Source organism: Hemiscyllium ocellatum, chromosome 8 (genome assembly GCF_020745735.1).
Source record: "Hemiscyllium ocellatum isolate sHemOce1 chromosome 8, sHemOce1.pat.X.cur, whole genome shotgun sequence".
In the NCBI taxonomy this organism is placed as follows: Eukaryota; Metazoa; Chordata; class Chondrichthyes; order Orectolobiformes; family Hemiscylliidae; genus Hemiscyllium; species Hemiscyllium ocellatum.
The window spans coordinates 110,075,733-110,096,252 of record NC_083408.1 but is presented as its reverse complement, the minus strand read 5'-3'; the positions used below and the strand labels follow the sequence as shown (position 1 = coordinate 110,096,252).

The window sequence follows — 20,520 nt, the reverse complement described above, 5'->3', positions numbered from 1 at the left end:
TAAGATCCTGAGGGGACTTGACCGGGAGGACGCTGAAAGGATGTTTTCTCTTGTGGAAGAATCTAGAACGAGGGGTCACAGGTTAAAAGTAAGGTGTTGCCCACTTAAAACAGAGGTGAGGAATCTTTTTTTTCTCTCTGACAGTTGTTAGTCTTTGGAATTCCCTTCCTCAGGATGCGGAATATTTAAATATTTTGAAGGCAGAGGCAGATAGACCTTTAGAGTCGGAGAGATGTACAGCACGGAAACAAGACCCTTCCTGTTCATGCCGACCAGATATCCCAACCCAATCTAGTCCCACCTGTCAGCACCCGGCCCATTTCCCTCCAAACCCTTCCTATTCATATACCCATCCAAATGCCTCTTAAATGTTGTAATTGTACCAGCCTCCACCACTGCCTGTGGGAGCTCATTCCATACACGTACCACCCTCTGCGTGAAAAGGTTGCCCCTTAGGTCCCTTTCAAATCTTTCCCCTTTCACCCTAAACCTATGCCCTCTAGTTCTGGACTCTCCCACCCCAGGGAAAAGACTTTGCCTATTTACCCTATCCCATGCCCCTCATGATTTTATAAACCTCTATGAGCCACTCGGGTGTTTTCCTACTTTTCCTGGTGGTGGAAATTGAATAAAGATTTGTACACCTTGTGTCTCTCACCGTGTCTCACACCTGCACACACACACCATGGGTGCTGGGGATAAAAATAATAAGCACTACCGCAGTTAGGCGGTAGTGTGGGGGAAAGGAAAAAAAAATAAACCTCTATGAGGTCACCCCTCAACCTCCAACACTCCAGGGAAAACAGCCCCAGCCTGTTCAACATCTCCCTGTAGCCCAAATCCTCCAAACCCGGAAACAACCCTGTAAATCTTTTCTGAACCCTTTCAAGTTGCCCAACATCTTTCCAATGACCAAAGGGATGAAAGGTTATTGGGGGCGTTTAGCAATGTACAGTTGAGGTTACATTGATCTTATTGACTAGCAGAACAGGTTCGAAGGGCTGAGTGGCCTTGCTTGTATCGTTGTTTGTCACTGTATGTGCAGAGGAGCCTCAGCCTGGGTTTTTACACTCAAATCTGCATACCTCTACCTGAGAGGACACAGAGGTCACCAATGAGTGATAGAAAACATGAGAATGTTGGCTCTGTTGATACGAAATGGACAGGGGTGATAAAACAGTAATATCACCAGCCTTTGTAACTTCTGAATCATTTCTTGATGATTATGAATGAATACAAACCATCTGGAGTCCCATCTACAGTCTGGTCTGTGGCTGGTGGAGGTCTAATGCTTCAGAATTAGAAAGTTCATAGGTTTGAGCAAGAGACATAAGCACAAAGCCCTGATTGAAAGTCCTGGCCAGTTCTGAGGGACTGCCGAGCGTTGGGGTCAATACAAAACTGACCTTCCATCAGGCAGATGCAAAAGATCAAATGGCACTATATCAAAGGAGAGGAAGGAAGTTATCAGCATCAATTATTTCCTCACCAATAAGTGATGACTCCGTCAGCAACACTAACGCTTATTATCTGATCAAAGTTAGAAATCAAATGACACCAGGTTTTGGTCCAACAGGTTCATTTGAAATCACAAGGTACATCTGATGAAGGAGCAGTGCTCTGAAAGCTTGTGATGTCAAATAAACCTGTTGGACTATAACCTGGTGTTATGTGACTTTTGACCTTGTCCAGCCCAGTCCAACACCAGCACCTCCACAGCACAGTTATTATCTGATGATTACACTGCATCTTATCATGCACGATGAGCTCTGCACCACATTCTGACAGCTACATACATGTGAGCCCTTCACCTCTGTGATTTAGTATCGCACAGGGGGTGTTACTTAACCGACTGACTGACAATTGCGCGCACCATCACACCAACAGCAGGGTGACAGGAATGGGATCTTTCTATTCATTCACAGGATCTGGGTAACATTGGTGAGGTTGACCACATATTGCCTAGTTAACCACAGCAGTGGGTTTGGTGTAACTACAACTGCAAGGCTGTATGGGAGGGAGTTCTGCGATTGTGACCCAGCAACACTGAAGGAATGACATTGTAGTTCCAAGGCAGGATGGTGAGCGGCTGGCAGGGAAGTGGGTAGGTGGTAGTCTGGCCTGCAAGGAGCCCCGAGCTGTAACTTTCACCAGCTTTAGGTATGCCTGGTGCTGCTCCTGGCATGCCCTCCTGCACACTCCCTTGAACCAGGGTTGATCCCCTGGCCTGATGGTAATGGTAGAGTGGGTGATATGCCAGGCCCTGGGGTTGCACTTTGTTCTGGAGAATAGTTCTGCTGCTGTTGACGGCCCACAGCACCTCATGGACACCCAGTTATGGAGCTGCCATATCTGAATCTCTTATTTATCACAATGGCAGTGCCACACAATGTAATAGAGACTATCTTCCAATGAGAAGATGGGACTTCTCCCCTCAAAGCCTGTGCAGTGGCTGGTCCCACAATACTATCATGGACGGATGCATTTGCAACTGGTGAATGAGTGAAGTTGAGGTCAAGCATGATATTCACTCATGTTGGTTACCTCATCACTTGCACAGACCCAGTTCAGCAGCTATGTCTTTAGGACCTGACCTGCTCGATCAGTCGTGCTACTGCCAAGCTACTCTTGGGGGCGGACATGGGAATACCCCACCCAGAGTATACTTTGTGCCCTGACCACCCTTAGTTCTTACTCCAGTGGCATTCAACATGGAGGTGCACAGAGTTGTCAGCTGAGGGAGGACGGTACGTAGTAATCGGCAGGAGGTTTCCTTGCCCATATTCACCCTGAAATCACAAGAATTCAATGTGTCTGGGGTTAATGTTGAGGACTGCCAGGGCAACTCCCTCCTGACTGTATCCCACTGTGTTGGTGGTATCTGGGACTTTGCCTGGTAAGGTATTGCTTGACTCGCCTGAGACACAACTTTCCCAAATTTCTCATGGGGGTTAGTGAGGAGTACTCTACAGGGCCTAAGGTTAAGCCAATGGCCAAGAGTTGGTCTGCTTTAGTCTTACCACCTGAACTTTTCACAGCTATTTCAATACGACTGGGCCACTTCAAGGATAAAACGTCAACCACCATGGCATGGGCCTGGAGTCACATAGGCTAGGTAAGGGGCAGATGTACATTCCTAAAAGCTATATGTGAATGATTTTACATCAAGATAAATCAGTAGAAATGGGTAAAACTAGTTTTGCACAACAGCTCCGTGTTGTCACCATGACTGAGCGACCTACAAAACTGAATTTAAAATCCCCAGCTCCACGTGTCGGGGAATTGAACTTGATGTCCCAGGAAGAGGGCAGGCCTCAGGGTAACATTGCCAACCAGAGAAACATTGCTACACTGGGGCAGGGAAAGGAAGAGTTCAGTCTCCCTCTCTGCAAACAAAGCAGAAAGTTCAACTGCCAAGGGACAACTTTCACAGAGAGAAAAAAAACCAACGGAATCATTTGATCAGCGAGAGATTAGATAAGTGGAGGCTCACAGATAACTTATTGTGCTCAATGAGCTGAAGCTTTACTAGCTCCTTGACAAGATCGTTTTGGAGTGATTAGGCCTTGTTTTCGGAAGCAAATTGCCTCCGTTGCTATGGTGAATCGCAAGGCCCGAGGGCTTGGTACACTACATTCCCCATTAGTACTCTTGACTTCAACTGCGATTGAATGAATGGTTTCGGTCACTGAGCAGCTTGTCTAGTGTAAAGCACCATGATATCTGGGAGCTGTCCTCATGGCCGTCAAATCTTTAATGAGTTCTGATGGAGAATCTGCGTGCAGAATATCAAACTACTTTCACCCATTTCTTATTAATCCATCTTGATGTCCATTTGCGGTTTGTTCTAGCCTCTTTTTCTCCAGCTCAAAGAAGAATCAAGAACAATAAGCACAGCAACAGGCCCTGCGAGCCTGGGCTGATTCCTAGTGAGTTTTGAGAAGATTTGTAGCTCAGGTTGAGGTTTAGGATAGAAGTTTGCTCACTGAGCTGAAAGGTTCATTTCCAGACGTTTCGTTACCTTACTAGGTAACATCTTCAGTGGGCTTCATGTGAAGCAATGGTGAAAATTCCTGCTTTCTATTTATATGTTTGGGTTTCTTTGGGTTGGTGATTTCCTGTGGTAAAGTCACTTCCTGTCCTTTTCTCAGGGGGGTGGTAGATGGGGTCTAACTCAATGTGTTTGTTGTTAAAGAGTTTCGGTTGGAATGCCATGCTTCTAGAAATTCTCGTGCATGTCTTTGTTTGGCTTGTCCTAGGATGGGTGTGGTGTCCCAGTCGAAGTGGTGTCATTCCTCATCCTTATGTAAGGATACTAGTGAGAGAGGGTCAAGTCTTTTTGTGGCTAGTGGGTGTTCATGTATCCTGGTGGCTAGTTTTCTGCCTGTTTGTCTAATGTAGTGTTTGTTACAGTCCTTCCACGGTATTTTGTAAATTACGTTAATTTTGCTCATTGTCTGTATAGGGTCTTTCAAGTTCATTCGCTGTTGTTTTAGTGTGATGGTGGGTTTGTGGGCTACCATGATGCCATGGGGTCTGAGTAGTCTGGCAGTCATTTCTGAGATGACTTTGATATAGGGGAGAGTGGCTATGGTTTCTGGACGTGTTTTGTCTACTTGTTTGATTCCTAGTCCTTAGACCTGCTAATTATTGCCCGTATGAGATTTCTAACCCTCTGTTCACCTCTTGTTCACGTGTCTATCAAGATACAGCGGATTCATGACCCAGTCAGAAGATGCTAAGATCTCAGTTCAAACCCCAATCCGTGTCTCAGCGTGCCACACTGAGGGAGTGCACCAGTGACGGAGCTGCTGTGTTTTGGGAGAGATGATAAAATCAGGCTATCTCAGGTGATTGTCAAAAAGGCCCCAAACCCAACAGGGAGGCTCCTTCCCAGCCACAGACATCATAAAAATAAATCCTCTGCCTGCAACCACATTGCTGTATGAGGGAAGATGTTGTGTGTAAATTGGTTGCAGTGTTTCCTACATTACTACAAACATATTTTTAGATGTGAAGTATTTTGGAATGTCCAATGATAACATATATGAAATATAGGGGCTCTTGTGGTATCATAGTAGTGTCAAGATTAGAGTGGTGCTGGAAAAGTACAGTAGGTCAGGCAGCATCGAGGAGCAGGAAAAATCGATGCTTCCTGATGAAGGGCTTTTGCCCGAAACGTCGATTTTTCCTGCTCCTCGGATGCTGCCTGACCTGCTGTGCTTTTCCAGCACCACTCTGATCTAGACTCTGATCTTCAAAATCCTCTGCACCCACTTCTGTATAGTGGTAGTGTCAGAACCTCTGAGCCAGGAGGCCCAAGTTCAAGACTCATTTGCTCCAGAGTTGTCTAATATCATCTCTGAACAGGGTGATTAGAAAATATCTGTAAATGAAACCTTGTCTTGTTCTCAGTATTCTGGTCAACACCACTTAACGATGCTGAACCACACCCCAGAATGACATGCTTAGCACCTGCTCAGATGGTTGGATCATCTCTTGTTTTAAGGAGAAACCAATAATAGCTAGAAATGAATTTACTGGTTATACTGGAGCTTCATGTTGAAGAATATGAGTCTGAACAGTCTATGTCATTCACAGGTTTTACTGGGTTGTTTTGTTCTTGGGGATTCGTTCACGGGATGCAGGTGTCACTGGCTGGACCAGCATTTATTGCCTGTTCCTCGTTGCCCTTGAGAGCTGCCATCTTGAACTGCTGCAGTCCACATAGAGTCCTGGAGATGTACAGCATGGAAACAGACCCTTCGGTCCAACCCGGTAACCCACCCCAATCTAGTCCCACCTGCCAGCACCCGGCCCATATCCCTCCAAACCCTTCCTATTCATATACCCATCCAAATGACTTTTAAATGTTGCAGTTGGACCAGCCTCCACTACTTCCTCTGGCAGCTCATTCGAAAAACGTACCATTGATTAGAAAAAATTCTGAAGGACAGGATTAATCAACACTTGGAAAGGCAGGGACTGAGGAGGGATAGTCAGTACAGATTTGTTGCAGGGAGATCTAACTAATGCGTTTTTTGAAAAGGTGACTAAATATATTACTGAGGGTAGTGCAATTGATGTGGGTTTTATGGACTTCAGTAAGGCTCCCACATGGAAGACTAGTCTTTAAGGTAAAAAGCCCAGTCACCCAAAACAAACTGGATCCAAAATTTGCTTTGAAACGAGGCTGGTTCTCCACACTGGGGAGTGAGGGGGTGGGTTAGTCTCAGGGTAAGGAGACAGACATGGATTACGGAAAATATCTTTCACTCAGATTGTTACAAATCTTTACAGTTCTCTGTTCCAGAGAGCTAGAGAACATCAACCGATGAGTGTATTCAAGCCAGGGCTATGGGGGGAGATTGGGAAAGGAGAATGGATGCAGAAGTTCAGCCTGACCTGATTGGTCAGGGAACAGACTTTCAGAATTGGTAGCTGAGGTGTGCGCGAGTCCCCAAATGAGGGGACATTTAACCTCTGCATGCTCGGATTTCTCATCTTCAAACATGGACAATCTCTCTTGCTGGCTTCAGCCATCAAAAGGACACCCCCTGCCCCCAGCCCCAGCACTCAAAATACAAGAGATAAACTGTCTCAAAAAGATCGACTCCTTCAATCTCTTGAGAAACCAGCAACAAAACTCACTATACTTTAAGTACCAATTCACAATCACGGAGCATTGTTCAAAGACACGGCCCCTATACAAGGGGAAATAAGCCATATCATTAAGAGAATCACTCTGAACTGTCACCACTCATTAGTATCCATTCAGCCAATCAGCCTGTGAATGATGTCTTGTTACCAGGAGGACTCCAGGGAAGCCTGCATTAAACTGGTTTATCACAGCTGGAATTTGTGAGTGGGGGGATCAATGACTGAGCTCGCTTTGTTAGACCAGGAGAAAGAAAAGACTGCAAGAAAAGAATTAAACATTTGAAAACAGCCATTGCTTATATCCCACACTCCCTTACAATTGCCAGTCAAGTCTCAGATTGGATACTGCTGGTGAAGTGTCCAGGTTGGACAAGATGGGCTGAAAGGCCTGATGCTGTGCTGCGGACCGAACCTAATCTCACTGAAAAATGTGTTGCTGGAAAAGCGCAGCAGGTCAGGCAGCATCCAAAGAGCAGGAGAATAGACAATTCGGGCATGAGCCCTTCTTCAGGGCTCATGCCCGAAACGTCAATTCTCCTGCTCTTTGGATGCTGCCTGACCTGCCGCGCTTTTCCAGCAACACATTTTTCAGCTCTGATCTCCAGCATCTGCAGTCCTCACTTTCTCCTAATCTCACACGGACTCTGAGCTGTGATAGTGTGAGGGCAGTGTTTGTGGGGGCAGGTGTGTGGTTGGACTGAAAGGCGAAAGGCTTTACCAATGAACAGCATGCCGCCCAGATCCTCGCTCCTGCCCAGCTACCAACCCCTGCCCTCACTGACCTCTCTCTGAGCAATGTGTCAAAGTTCTTACCCCGCTGTGAATTCACTGTCTCCCTGCAAACAGAGTGAGGGGCATGTGAGAAAAATGTTTCCACCCCTTATAGAGGTTTTTAAAATCATGTGGAGCATGGATGGGGTAAATAGACATGGTCTTTTCCCTGGGTTGTGGAGGTCCAAAACCAGAGGGCATAGGTTTAAGGTGAGAGGGGAAAGATTTAAAAGGGGCCAAGGAGGCAACATTTTCACGCAGAAGATGGAGCATTTACAGAATGAGCTGCCAGAGGAAGTGGTAGAGGCTGATACAATTATAACATTTGAAAGGCATCTGGATGGGTTTATGAATAGGAAGGGTTTAGAGGGATATGGGCCAAGTGCTGGCAAATGGGGCTGGATTAATTCAGAATGTCTGGTCAGCATGGACAAGTTGGACCGAAGGGTCTGTCTCCATGCTGTACATCTCTATGACTCTATGAGTAGCTGGGGTGTGGAATGCACGCCTGGACATGTGGAGGGGACAAGTTCCATTGAGGCACTCAAAACGGTACTGGATGATTATTTGGATAGAAATGGTGTGATGGGATATGAAGAAAAGGCTGGAGGGTATTCAGATACTAGGAGTAGAGCAGACATGATTGGCTGTATGGCTTTTCTCTGCACTGTAATAATTGTGATGATATCTCTGAGCCCACCTCCAGCATTAGAATGCTCCAGGATCTCTCCACTTCTCTTGAGTTTAATTGTTCCGTTAGTGATGGTTATGACAGCAGCTACCAAGGCTCAAGAGATTTTCCAACCAACCTGTTCAGTAATGTTATTGCACACCTCTGCAGCAGGTGGGACTTGAACCCAGGCCTATTGGTTCAGAGGAACGGGCTTTACCACTGCATCACAAGACCCCTCTACCAAGGCTGTAAGCTCACCCTAAACCCCATTCTAACCTCCTTTAAGAAACTCCCTGAAGCCTACCTCATAAAAATGGGGTCATCTGCCCTAATATCTTCATATATGACTTGGAATTATAATTTCTTTTGTAAACTCCTGTAAAGGGCCTTGGGATGTTGTGATACTAAAGGCTCAGTAACTCTCCATCTTTCCTCTAACAGCACCTTCCATATCCATGACCAGTACCATCTAGAAGGACAAGGGCAGAAGATACACGGGAACACCACCACACTCACCATCCTGACTTGGAAATATATTTAGATTAGATTACTTACAGTGTGGAAACAGGCCCTTCGGCCCAACAAGTCCACACCGACCCGCCGAAGCGCAACCCACCCATACCCCTACATTTACCCCTTCACCTAACACTAGGGGCAATTTAGTATGGCCAATTCACCTGACCCGCACATCTTTGGACTGTGGGAGGAAACCGGAGCACCCGGAGGAAACCCACGCAGACACAGGGAGAACTTCACACAATCAGTCGCCTGAGGTGGGAATTGAACCCAGGTCTCTGGTACTGTGAGGCAGCAGTGCTAACCACTGTGCCGCCTTCAGTATCATTGGATCAAAATCCCAGATCTCCCTATCTAACAGCATTCTCTGCACACCTACACCTTATGGACTGCAGTTTTCATAGAAATCATATAATTCCCACAATGTGGAAACAGGCCATTCAGCCCAACAAGTCCACACTGACCCTCCGAAGAGCAACCCACCCCAGACCCATTCCCCCAACCTAGTACTGTACATTTACCCCTGACTAATGCACCTAGCCCACACATCCCTGAACACTATGGACAAGTTAGCATGATCAATTCACCTAACAGTGGTTCAAGGAGGTTGCTCATCATCACTATCTCCATGGTAACCTGCAAAGAGTAATAAATGTTGGCCCGGCCAGCAACTCTCACATCCCTGAAGGAATCAAGAAAGAGCTTTCAGTCGTCTGAACTAATACCTCCTTAACTGGTTTGGTTAGGCATTGTGAAATGTTTAATTATGTTAAAGACACTTTAACAAGTTGTAGTTGTTGAAGAAAAGTGGGAGAGATGGGAGGGAGAGGAGATCAAAAAGGAGCATGAGAAGGAATACAGATAAAGAGAGAGGTGATGGCCTAGTGATGTTATCGCTAGGTTGTTAACCCAGAGACCCAGGTTTGAATCCCCTTATGGTAAATGGTGGAATTAGAATTCAATACCAAAAAAATCTGGAATTTAGAGTCTAACGATGACCATGAATCCATTGTTGATTATTGGAAAAACCTATCTGGTTCATTAATGTCTTCAAGGAAGAAAACTGCAATCCTTACCTAGTCTGGCCTACATTGGATTCCAGACCCACAGACATGTGGTTGACTCTTAACTGTCCTCTGGGAAATTAGGGATGGGCAATAAATGCTGGTTTAGCCAGCAACTGAATGAAGAAAAAAGAAGAGAGCAGGAAAGGGATGGGAGAGAAAGAACAATGAGATAAAGACAGGCTTGTCTACGATCAGAGTAAAAGCGTTGTGTAAATGCTTCAGGATCCTAAAGCAAACCTTATGATAATGAGGCACGGACTGCACATCATTGGGCGTAAATAGCACAGTATGGGCAGAGATGGAAGATTCAAATGAGCACATGGACAAGAAAAGTCAAAGTAGATGGATTAATCCTTACCCAATATAATTACAAGTCAGAACCTGGTATATCAGTGATTATCAGGAAGGCAGGATATAGTGTTATTGTATCATAAATAATGATAGTTCCTTTCTAAGTGTGAAGACTGTTCTTGAGTGTGCCAGTTCTGGAAAGAACACAAGCTCATGATGTGACATCAAGTCGCATGATAAAAGTGAAGTGTTATTTATAATAATTTCCAGATTGGTGAATGCACCGTAAGGGGAAGGGTAAATACGATGCTGCAAGACAGGATCTGAGGAAGTTGGGAGCATAGGCTGTCAGGGAAGGATGTCGTTGAAATGTGGACCTTTTTCAAGGAACAGATACGACGTATCCTTGATATGTATATACCTGTCAGGCAGGAAAGAGATGGTCGTGTGAGGGAACCTTGGTTGACGAGGGAGGTTAAATGTCTAGTAAAGAGGAAGAAGGAGGCTTACATAAGGTTGAGGAAACAAGGTTCAGACGGAGCGTTGGAGGGATACAGGATAGCCAGGAGGGAGCTGAAGAAAGGGATTAGGAGAGCTAAGAGAGGGCATGAAAAATCTTTGGCAGGTAGGATCAAGGATAACCCCAACGCCTTTTATGCTTATGTGAGAAACATGAGAATGACAAGAACGAGGGTAGGTCCTATCAAGGACAGTAGTGGAAGACTGTGTATTGAGTCGGAAGAGATAGGAGAGGTTTTGAATGGGTACTTTTCTTCAGTATTTACAAATGAGAGGGACCGTATTGTTGAAGAGGAGAGTATGAAACAGACTGGTAAGCTATAGGAGATACTTCTTAGGAAGGAAGATGTGTTGGGCATTTTGAAAAACTTGAGGATAGACAAGTCCCCCGGGCCTGACGGAATATATCCTAGATTATGTGGGAAGCAAGAGAGGAAATTGCAGAGCCGTTGGCAATGATCTTTTCATCTTCTCTATCAACGGGGGTGGTACCAGGGGACTGGAGAGTGGCGAATGTTGTGCCCCTGTTCAAAAAAGGGACTAGGGATAATCCCGGGAATTATAGGCCAGTTAGTTTTACTTCAGTGGTAGGCAAAGTAATGGAAAGGGTACTGAGGGATAGGATTTATGAGTATCTGGAAAGACACTGCCTGATTAGGGACAGCCAGCATGGATTTGTGAGGGGTAGGTCTTGCCTTACAAGTCTTATTGAATTCTTTGAGGAGGTGACCAAGCATGTGGATGAGGGTAGAGCAGTGGATGTAGTGTACATGGATTTTAGTAAGGCACTTGATAAGGTTCCCCATGGTAGGCTTATGTGGAAAGTCAGGAGGCATGGGATAGTGTTGGAGTACTGTGTGCAGTTCTGGTTGCTTCATTTTAGGAAAGACGTGGAAGCTTTGGAGAGGGTGCAGAGAAGATTTGAGCTGAAAATGTGTTGCTGGTTAAAGCACAGCAGGTTAGGCATCATCCAAGGAACAGGAAATTCGACGTTTCGGGCCAGAGCCCTTCATCAGAGCCCTTTCAGGCTCTGGCCCGAAACGTTGAATTTCCTGTTCCTTGGATGCTGCCTAACCTGCTGTGCTTTAACCAGCAACACATTTTCAGCTCTGATCTCCAGCATCTGCAGACCTCACTTTTTACTTGCAGAGGAGATTTACCAGGATGTTGCATGGAATGGAGAATAGGTCGTATGAGGATAGGTTGAGAGTTCTCGGCCTTTTCTCATTGGAACGACGAAGGATGAGGGGTGACTTGATAGAGGTTTATAAGATGATCAGGGGAATAGATAGAGTAGGCAGTCAGAAACTTTTTCCCTGGGTACAACAGAGTGTTACAAGGGGACATAAATTTAAGGTGAAGGGTGGAAGGTATAGGGGGATGTCAGGGGTAGGTTCTTTATCCAGAGAGTGGTGGGGGCATGGAATGCGCTGCCTGTGGGAGTGGCAGAGTCAGAATCATTGGTGACCTTTAAGCGGCAATTGGATAGGTACATGGATAGGTGCTTAAGCTAGGACAAATGTTCGGCACAACATCGTGGGCCGAAGGGCCTGTTCTATGCTATATTGTTCTATGTTCTATGTTCTAAGTTGTCAAGGTGTAGATTCAGTCTGGACTAAATGTTGCAACCCACATGCTGCAGGACTTGGACTGCCCAAAGGACCCAAAGTCTCATTTCCACATCTTTGAGAGTTATATTACTGAGCTGTGTCAACTCACAGCCAGGCTAGAACATTTGACACAATGCAAGAGTACCGACATAAGGTGTACAGCAGGAATCAATGCTGGGAGAAACCAGTGAGTGGGCGCCTGGAGAAAGGTCAAGGATATTTACCAAACAGGAAGAGAATGGATGCAGTCTGAAATGCTGTGGCGGTTGCTCAGTGATCAGTTTACGTAAAGACAAGGAGGGAAGCATTCAACCATGATTCATGAAAGGGAAGAAATGCAACAAATAAAGGCAGAAAACACAGTAAATACTCAGCAGGGCGAGCAGCAGCTCTGAAGGCAGAGACAGAGTAAATGGGCTGGACTTTCACAATCCCCATGAGGTTTGTGTTTCCCACTCACTGTGCTTCCACAATACCCTCCACAAAATGTCCCCACAAAATGGCAGGGCCAAAATTGGCAACTCGCCAGAATTATTAACTATATTCATCATGGAACATAGCTAGACCAGCATGCATTGCCCATACTTAATGGGCAGCACAGTGGCTCAGTGGTTAGCACTGCTGCCTCACAGTGCCAGAGACCTGGGTTCGATTCCAGCCTCGGGTGACTGTCTGTGTGGAGTTTGCACACTCTCCCCGGGTCTGCGTGAGTTTCCTCCAGGGACACTCCGGTTTCCTCCCACAGTCCAATGATGTGCAGGATAGGGTGGATTGGCCATGTTAAATTGTCCATCGTGTCCAGGGATGTGCAGGTTGGGTGGGTTAGCCATGAGAAACTCCGGGGTTGGGTGGGGGGGGCTGGGTCTGGCTCTGGGTGGGATGCTGTTCGGAGGGCTGGTGCAGAATCAATGGGCTGAATGGCCAGCTTCCACACACTGTTGGGGTTCTATGATTCTAACCATTCAGAGGGCAGTTGAGAACCTACTATAATACTTTGGGTCTGGAATCTCTGGCTGGAAACAAGAGTGGGGAGGTGGGGTTGGCGGTGTTATGGAGTCCAGAACAAAGACAGCAGATCATTAAAGTTAGAGGTTAGCCATTGAGCAGTGATACCAGGAAGCACTACTTCACACACAGAGAATTCATCTTATCCTTCTCCTGGAAGAAAACAGTTTACTGCAGGATTCAGGTAAATAAAATTGCAAAACCTGAGATTGGTGGATGTTGGTTGGTCAAGAATATTAAGAGTAACAAAACCAAGGCTGGTTAATTGTATTTAGATACAGATACTTGCTTGAAGGTGGGCTCCCAGGTAGACAGGGTGGTGAAGGAGGTATGCTTTCCTTTATTGGTCAGTGCATTGAGTAGAGGAGTTGGGAAATCCTGTTGCAGCTGTACAGGACATTGGTTAGGCCACTTTTGGAATATTGCATACAATTCTGGTGTTCCTGCTATAGGAAGGATGGTGTGAAACTTGAGAAGGTGTAGAAAAGACTTAAAAGGATGTTGCTGGCTGGGAGGACTTGAGCTATCGGCTGGAGTTACTTTCCTTGGAGCATTGGAGGCTGAGGGTTGACCTAACAGAGGTTTATAAAATCGTGAGGGGCACGGATAGGGTGAATAGGCAAGGTCTTTTTTCCCAGGGTAGGGGAAATAGGTTTAAGGTGAGAGGGGAAAGACTTAAAAGGGACCTAAGGGCAACTTTTTCACATAGAGGGTGGTGTGTGTATGGAACGAGCTGCCAGAGGAAGTAATGGAGACTGGTACAATTACAACATTTAAAAGGCATCTGGAAGGGTGTATGAATAAGAAACGTTTAGAGGGATATGGGCCAAATGCTGGCAAATGGGACTAGATTAATTTAGGATATCTGCTCATCATGAATGAGTTGCATCAAAAGGTCTGTTTCCATACTGCACAACTCTATGACTCTATGGCTCTATCTAACCGAAAGAGGAAACAGGTTTAAAGGACTGAATGGTTTCCTCTTATTTCAAAGAACAAAGAACAATACAGCACAGGGACAGGCCTTTTGGCCCTCCAAGCCTGCACCACCACATTTTGCCCTTCCATACCAAAACTGTCTTCACTTACAGGGTCAACCCTAACCTCTGTTCCCCTCCTGTTCATGTATCCATCCAGGTGTTTCCTGAACGCTGCTATTGTGTCTGCGTCCACCACCCCCTCTGGCAGCACGTTCCAGGCACTCACCACCCTTTGTGTGAAAAACATGCCTCACACGTCTGTTTGAAAACACCAGCCCCCTGCACCTTGAACCTGTCCCCGAGTAATTGACCTCTTCAGGTGATTAACAGCAATTGCAGAGAGAACTGGAACTTCAGGGCAAAAAATACAATTGAGCTGGACTGGGGGATCCTGTTAACTAGAAAATACTTACAATGGAGAAGGATAGGAATTATCATTTGGGTTTTTTAAAAAAATCTTTGACATACTGGTTATTGAGAAGTTGATGGTACAAAGGCTGCATCTTTTGTATTTTTGATTGTGGACTGAAATGAAAAGGCCTGTTAAAAAAGCAAGCATTGTGGAAAAGATCAATGTGCTTTTAAAAATAAGTTACTTGACACGCACTGCAAGTACTGTTTACACTCCTGCTTGTGGGGTAAGGACTGTAGATAAGCTAGAACCAGGGTGTGTGTGCAAAGGAAGGTTTGGCGAGCAACAAGTGGCTGATTGGTCCATGGAGGATGACCGAATGTTGATGATAAAGGCCTTCTGCCTGCCTGCCAACAACGATGTGATTGGCTCCCAGATAGCTGAACAGCTTGAGGATGTGAATGTTAGGTCAGAAGCCACGAGATCTTTGGGAGGAAGGTGCTGTTCTTTCTGCTGCAGAAAAGAAGATATTTCCAACTTGAAGAAACCCGGTTTATTTTCTCTTATCTGCGGCTGTGGCTTTGAATGGATACATCAGAGACTTTCTAAGTGTGGACAAAGTTAAAAATCACACAACACCAGGTTATAGTCCAACAGGTTTATTTGGAAGCACTAGCTTTCGGAGCGCTGCTCCTTCATCAGGTGGTTGTGGAGCAGAATCACCAGACACAGATTTATAGCAGAAGATCACAGTGCCATGCAACTGATACGATATGTTGAATAAACCTAGATTGCTGATCAGTCTTTCATCTTTTAGAATGCGTCGCAGGTTTCAGTTTGTTAATATGTAAACTCCAGAACTTCTTTTAAATCACATTCTCAAGATAACTTACGGTTTTATAAAAAAAGCTAACATCTCAGCTCAGACAATGCACTAAAGGTGTGAGGTTAGAGTCTTGATTTATATATTAATGAATCGAAGCCTGCAACCCATTTAAAAGATGAAAGACTGAGCAGCGATCTAGGTTTGCTCAATATATCGTATCAGTTGCACACATGATGCTGTGATCTTTTGCTATAAATTCTGTGTCTGATGATCCTACTCCACAACCACCTGATGAAGGAGCAGCGCTCCGAAAGCTAGTGCTTCCAATTAAACCTGTTGGATTATAACCTGGTGTTGTGTGATTTTTAACTTTGTACACCCCAGTCCTACACCGCCATCTCCAAATCATTTCTAAGTGTGGACCAGTCAGTCTGTGTCTCCAAAAAACAAGGGAAAGTCCATGGAGAAGGAGAATCACAAAGCAGCAAATCCTGACATTGTCAAAATGATCATCTCAGCAAACCCTGTGGGCAGGGACCATCGAACTGCCTTCCCAGTCTTTCCTTCCATCCATAACACCGAATTTGCTTTTGTCTCTGTCTGTGTGTACAGTGAGTTTTATAATGGGGTTAGAATTCAATTAGTAGAGTTATATATAAAAGTTCATAGCTGTTTAGCTGTGGAGAGAGACTCTATATATTTATAATCAACAGTAATTCTTGTTAAATACAGAAACGTGGCTCATCCTTTCCATCAACCCTTGTCTTAGAGAAAGGTAATGTGGTACTTTTGCATACTTTTAGAAAATCTTTCACTTTCGTGATGAACCTGGTCTTAGTGGGTCCTAATTTGAAGTGCAGTAACGTTTAAGCATGCACACACCTTACGAAAAATTGAGGGAAAGGATGTGAAGGCATTCTTCATATCATTTGAGAAAATAGTGAGACAAATGAATCGGGCTGAAGAACACTGGACACCGCTCAGGCAGAGTACGTAGACAGACTTAGCACAGGAAATTCCTACTTCACTGGTCAGATGACGTTTCTTCTAATTACAACACAATCAAAAAAAACACTAGCTGCATTCAAACTCACGCCTGAGGCATATCGGCAAAGGTTCCAGCACATCAGGGGGCAACCAGGGCAAACCGATCTTGATTTTGAAAGAGTTAATCCAAGTAAGTCTGACAGGTTGATACGAACATTAGAAATTGAAAACACATCTGAAGTTCTTAGAGAGATTATTCTCTGAGAGTTATTTGAAAATGCTCTACCTTCTGTAATAGCTTATGTTGAAGGCTTGAGCCATTAGACAGACAGCAATAAGCTTGTGAGAGTACAATGAGTACAGAGTGTAGATGACAGAGATGAAGGGTTTCTGTTTAAAGGGAATGTAACTTGCTTATCTTTGAAGGAAGCATCCAAGAGGTTGAGAGTTCTGGTTTTGTATTCAGTGGGGTTTAGAAGGATGCAGGGCAATCTGATTAAGACTCATGGAATATTGACAAGCCTCGATAGATATAAGGAGATGTTTTCACGAGTAGGAGAGACTAAGGGCATGGCCTCAGAGTGAAGGGATGGCCCTTTAGAATGGAGATGAGGAGGAATTTCTTCAGCCAGGGAGTGGTATATCTGTGGAACGCATTGCTGCAAAGGGCTGTGGAGACCAAGTCATTGAGTGCATTTAAGATTCTTGGTTAGTAAGGATATCAAGGGTTATGGTGTGAAGGCAGGACAATGAGGTTGAGAAACATATCAGGCACGCTTGAATGATGGAGCAGACTCGATGAGCCGAATGGCCTAATTCTGCTCCTCTGTCTTATGGTTGGGACACTGAGTATAAAAGTTGGAAAGTCATGTTGCAGTTGTATAAAACTTTAGTTAGGCCATATTTGGTATATTGTGTGCTCTATAGCCACACTATAGGAAGATTATACAGGGCCATTTCAAAGAGGTTTACCAAAATGTTACCTAGATTGGAGCGTATTAACTACAAAGAGAGGTTGGCCAAATTGGATTCTTTTTACTAGAGTGTTGAGGCTGAGTGGTGACCTCATAGAAATATGTAAAATTATGAGAGGCATGGACAGGGTCGATAGCTGGAATCCTTTTCCCAGGGCGGAAGTGTCAAAACTAGGGGGCAGAGGTTTACGGTGAGAGGTGGAAAGTTTAAAGGAGATGTGAGAGACAAGGTTTTTACACAGAGGGTGGTAGGTGCCTGGATCAGGCTGCCAGGGAGGTGGTGAAAGCAGATACAATCGTAACATTTCAGATGCTTTTAGACCAACACATGAACAGGCAGGGAATAGAGAGTTACAGACTATGTGCAGGCAGATGGAATTATAAAAAATGGCACTGATTGTCCCTGAAGGGCCTGTTCCTGTGCTATACTCTTCTACATTGTATGTTCTAAGGACATTTACAGCTAGGGTAGTAGCAGAAAAATTAACTCGGTCATTTTACATGGTATGGACTACTAAGTAAGATACAATCTGATCAGGGTTCTAACTTCATGTCCAAAGTTTTCCAGGAAATCATTAGCAGTTTGGATTTAAAACAATCTAAGTCAACAGCGTAACATCCACAAATACAAGGAGCTTTCGGGAGATACCATCAAACTCTGAAAACCACAATTAAGCAGACTGTCACGAATACCCACAGGACTGGGATAAAGGATTAGATTTCTTACTATTTGTTAGAGATTCTCCAAATGAACCTATTGGTTTTAGTCCATTTGAATTGATTATGGCCAAGAGGTCCATTAAAATTGATTAGGGAGATGTTCTTGAACTAAAAGGACAAATCCCCAAATTTTGGATTTCGGGTCTGAGTTTCTAGAAAGACTCACAGGAGCATGTAGGGTAATACAGGAGCATGTGAAAGTTTGCAAACGAAAATGAAAGGACAGGCAGAAATATTCAGCAGCTAGAGCAATCCCAGTGGGTAATGATGTCATGATATTTGTAAGGTGAATCCGTGAAAGCAAAATTCATTCTGCATAAAGTAATTTGGATTAGTATTAAAGTGACCCATTTGATAAACATTCTTGATCATTGATGAAATTTGATGAAAAATTGTCATTGTAGGAAAGCAGATAAGGAGGAACATATGGATCAAGTGGTAGGAGAAATGGAACATGACAGAGAGGTAGAAGAGGAAGACATGTCACAACATGAACAATTCCACTCGCTAACACAGAAATACTGGGACTGTTTTCTTGTACTTTAAGAAAGCACTACATGATTACATTGTAAGATTACTAAGTAGAGATAATCTGTAGAGATACAGTTGGATGTCCTACATTAGCTCGGTATGATGTCGATACAGGAGGGTCAGGATCAATAAAACAGCATGTAGTTGGTTGAGCCCAAGGATACAAGCTCAGGTGGAAGCTGACATCAGTGTGTGCTGGAAAACCACTTCATTGAACCTGGTCACAGCAGCTGAAATTCACCGGAAATATTCATTCCTAAACCAGATGGATTAACTCGATGCTGTTTTGATAGGAGAGAGATACATGTGGTCACAAACTAGGTTCATACCCTGTTCCACAATAACATATTGATAGGGTTGGAAGTGTTTAAGATCGATCCATTGGAAGGGAACTGGCTAAAGAAGTATTTACTTTTGTGACATTATGTGGTTGTCAAGTCAGGTCATTTGCATGAGTCAGATTCTAGAGACTTATGAATCATAAGGTCATAAAACCATAAGATACCAGATCAGTTGTAGTTGTGGTTTATAACAGCGTATGTTATTCAGCTAATGTTGGTATGTGGGTACCATGCCAAGCAGAAGACCTGTTTAAGCAATTACATTTGGCTGGCTAAGTAAGACATTCAGAAAGGCAAGAGTATCTTTCCCAGGACATGTTGTAGGACAAGGACACGTGATGTCAAGGAGAGCGAAAATGAAGGTTCTAATAGAATTCCTGTTCCTAAAACTAAATGAGAAATCATGAGACCTTCAGCAATGTGTAAGCTGTACCAGGACTTTATGAGTCACTTCAGCACAACAGCTGCATCTCTAACAATTTGTATTCAGGAAACAAGCAAATGAGGAATGGTCAGCAGAAGGCCTTGAGAAACTGAAGGTGATCCCGATAAATTAACCAGTATTAGTCACTCCTGACTTTTCCAGAACTTTCAAAATGGCATTTGATGCTGGTGACATGACGTTGGTGCAGTTTAGTTGCACGATCATAAGCAAAGAATAGAGAAGCCAGTGGGAAAAGTCTCTCAGAGCCTAAGCCAGTCCCAGAAGAATTATTCTAAGATGGAAAAAGAGATTTGGGAATTGCTGTTGGCTCTTCAGCATTTTGAAACCTGTGCCCAGGACGACTATAGGTTACACTGATCATAACCTACTGGCCTTCCTTAAAATGCTTAAAACCCAGAATGCAAGACAATGCAGATGGAATTCTTTTATTTGAAATATTTAAAGTAAAGATCATTGACATTGTTAGACAAGTTAATGTAATTGCATATGCATTATCCCAAGTGCAACATGTTGGAAAAAAATTATGAATAGATATAATTCTTGTGTGGTGTTTGTGTATCATATATTTTGAAATGAAGTTTCATTTTATAAGTGTGGAGGGATGTAAAGACTGTGTCTATTTTTCTAGATTTTTGACTGAGAACTAAGAAGAGAAAGAAGACTGGCTTGAAAACAGTTGTTGAGATTCCTTCACTTTTTAAAAGCAAGTTATCTGACACTCATTGTAAGCACTGACTACATCACTGTTTATTCAATCAAGGGGAGGTTTCTACAGCCCTGAGGCGATAAAAAGGGAGATTTGGCTAGCAACAGGCAGCTGATTGGTCTGTGGGCCAGTAACAGGTTATGAATGAGACCAAGTTATAGTCCAACAGGTTTATTTGAAATCACAAGCTTTCAGAGTGCTGCTCCTTGGTCAGGTGAAGCTTGTGATTTCAAATAAACCTGTTGGACTATAACCTGGCATCATGTGATTTCTGACTTTGTCCACCCCAGTCCAACATCGGCTCCTCATGGCTACCATCAACATCACAAACTGCTGGCTCAATGTGTACAGAATCTCCAGGATCACAAATACCGACACAGACATCAAGTTTCTGCAGAGATGCAAGAGAGCAGAGAAGATCCCAAGAGGACTGCAGATCATGAACCTACTTGAGTCGACCTACAACGCAGGCTACACTGAAAGACTCTGCTGTCACATGTCTTGCAAACTCTGCGACCACCTCAACATCAACTCTACAGCAGACAT

At 44.3% G+C, this 20,520-nt stretch overlaps 1 protein-coding gene across 1 annotated transcript in view; it reads right to left on the bottom strand.

The window, feature by feature from the left end:
- Positions 1–20,520, bottom strand: part of kcnk13a (potassium channel, subfamily K, member 13a) — a 69,220-nt gene that overhangs the window by 1,926 nt on the left and 46,774 nt on the right. The window lies entirely within an intron of this gene.